The sequence below is a fragment of the Staurois parvus genome, unplaced genomic scaffold, assembly GCF_062004578.1.
Source record: "Staurois parvus isolate SC_StPar_1 unplaced genomic scaffold, SC_StPar_1.0 ptg000731l, whole genome shotgun sequence".
Taxonomy (NCBI): Eukaryota; Metazoa; Chordata; class Amphibia; order Anura; family Ranidae; genus Staurois; species Staurois parvus.
In genome coordinates, this window is record NW_028318527.1 from 543,936 (window position 1) to 546,966 (window position 3,031).

The window sequence follows — 3,031 nt, forward strand, 5'->3', positions numbered from 1 at the left end:
ATGTTCCACCAAGCTGCCCCTCCTATGCATCTCCAGCAGCTCTGGGCTCCTGTTTGCTCTTCCTGCGGCCCGCCCCCATCATTTCCTGCACCGCTGCGGGGGATCTACCTTCTTTCTGTCAGGGCTCCCAGGTATGACCAGAGGTGTGTGACTGAAGCAGGGAAACGCAGACCTCAGATATGTTATAAACAATATAATTTATTAACACTAACAGTACAAACATAAACGCAGTGCAATACTAAAACATAATACGGTGCAAACAAACCAAACCAACCACCCACAGATATATACAAGCAAGCGTCGTCAGGCAGGCCGGGTCAATATCAATTGGGCAGGTAGGTACAGGGGGAGCAAGCGGAGAATGGTCGGGGTCACAGGCCAGGTTCAGCAGGTAGCAAGCAGCATAGTACAGAGGGTCAGGCAGAGGGATGGTCCGGGTCACAAGCCAGGGATCAAAACAGGTAGCAAGCAGTGTAGTACAGAGGGTCAGACAGAGGGATGGTCAGGGTCACAAGCCAGGATCAGAGCAGGAGAAGTCAGCAAAGGAACAGAAACAGGATGCAGGACAGATACAGGGCCCAGGACAAACACAACACCAAGGCCGAGTCTGTGGGTCTGGCCATCCCTTAAATACCCCAGTATCATCAGTTCCAGGTGTTAGCTGGCTGAAAGGTTGAGTCTCTGATTGCTGGGAGCACCCGCTGGCCAGCCCTGGTACTGCAGATCAAAAGGCAGGTGAGTCCCACCATTGCTGGCCAATCCATTCCTAACAGTACCCCCCCCTCAAGGAGCGGCCTCAGGACGCTCCAAACAGTCCTAGCTGGGCAAAATGTTCCACCGCCCGGGTCTGGCAACTGGCGGGATATCAAAGACTGGCACACCGGGCAGCGGCACACCGGGCTGGACTCCGGGCAGCAGCACACCGGGCAGAGGCACACCGGGCAGAGGCACATCGGGCAGGACTCCGGGCAGAGGCACATCGGGCAGGAGTCCGGGCAGAGGCACATCGGATTACCAGGCGAAGCAGCAGGCAGCGGGCCACCAGGCGGAGCGGCAGGCACCGGGCCCCCGGGCGGATCGGCAGGCACCGGGCCCCCGGGCGGGGCGACGGGCTCCGGGCCCCCGGGCGGGGCGACGGGCACCGGGCCCCCGGGCGGGGCGACGGGCACCGGGCCCCCGGGCGGAGCGGCGGGCACCGGGCCCCCGGGCGGGGCGGCGGGCACCGGGCCCCCGGGCGGGGCGGCGGGCACCGGGCCCCCAGGCGGGGCGGCGGGCACCGGGCCCCCAGGCGGGGCGACGGGCATCGGGCCCCCAGGAGGGGCGACGGGCATCGGGCCCCCAGGCGGGGCGACGGGCATCGTGCCCCCAGGCGGGGCGACAGGCATCGTGCCCCCAGGCGGAGCGGCGGGCGCCGGACCTCCAGATGGAGCGACAGGTCTCGGGCCCTCAGGCGGAGCGGCGGGCGCCGGACCCCCAGGAGGAGCGACAGGTCTCGGGCCCTCAGGCGGAGCGGCGGGCGCCGGACCCCCAGGTGGAGCGACAGGTCTCGGGCCCTCAGGCGGAGCGACAGGCGCCGGACCCCCAGGCGGAGCGACAGGTCTCGGGCCCTCAGGCGGAGCGGCGGGCGCCGGACCCCCAGGAGGAGCGACAGGTCTCGGGCCCTCAGGCGGAGCGGCGGGCGCCGGACCCCCAGATGGAGCGACAGGTCTCGGGCCCTCAGGCGGAGCGGCGGGCGCCGGACCCCCAGGTGGAGCGACAGGTCTCGGGCCCTCAGGCGGAGCGGCGGGCGCCGGACCCCCAGGCGGAGCGACAGGTCTCGGGCCCTCAGGCGGAGCGGCGGGCGCCGGACCCCCAGGCGGAGCGACAGGTCTCGGGCCCTCAGGCGGAGCGGCGGGCGCCGGACCCCCAGGAGGAGCGACAGGTCTCGGGCCCTCAGGCGGAGCGGCGGGCGCCGGACCCCCAGGAGGAGCGACAGGTCTCGGGCCCTCAGGCGGAGCGGCGGGCGCCGGACCCCCAGATGGAGCGACAGGTCTCGGGCCCTCAGGCGGAGCGGCGGGCGCCGGACCCCCAGGTGGAGCGACAGGTCTCGGGCCCTCAGGCGGAGCGGCGGGCGCCGGACCCCAGGAGGAGCGACAGGTCTCAGGCCCTCAAGCGGAGCGGCGGGCGCCGGACCCCCAGGAGGAGCGACAGGTCTCGGGCCCTCAAGCGGAGTGGCAGGTGCCGGACCCCCAGGCGGAGCGACAGGTCTCGGGCCCTCAGGCGGAGCGACAGGTCTCAGGCCCCCAGGCGGGGAGGCGGGCGCCGGATCCCCAGGCGGAGCGGCGGGCGCTGGACCCCCAAGCGGAGCAACAGGTCTCGGGCCCCCAGGCGGAGCGGCGGGCACCGAGACACCAGGCACGACAGTGGGCTCCGAGTCAACTGGTATGACCGCAGGCACTGGGTCAGACATTGGATGGTCTGGCTGGACAGCGGGCATCGGGTCACCAGGCATCAGGTCATTTGGCTCGACAGCGGGCACCGCGTCATCTGGCAAGGCAGTGGGCTCCGAGTCAACTGGTATGACCGCGGGCACTGGGTCAGACATTGGATCGTCTGGCTGGACAGCGGGCATCGGGTCACCAGGCATCAGGTCATTTGGCTCGACCGCGGGCACCGCGTCATCTGGCAAGGCAGTGGGCTCCGAGTCAACTGGTATGACCGCGGGCACTGGGTCAGACATTGGATCGTCTGACTGGACAGCGGGCATCGGGTCACCAGGCATCAGGTCATTTGGCTCGACAGCGGGCACCGCGTCATCTGGCAAGGCAGTGGTCTCCGAGTCAACAGGCACGACAGTGGGCACCGGGTCATCAGGTACCGGATTGTCTGGCTCGACAGCGGGCATCGGGTCATCAGGTATGACAGCGGACACTAGGTCACCAGGCATCAGGTCATTTGGCTTGCCAGCGGGCACCGCGTCATCTGGCAAGGCAGTGGGCACCGAGTCACCAGGTACGACAGCGGGCTCTGAGTCAATTGGCACGACAGCGGG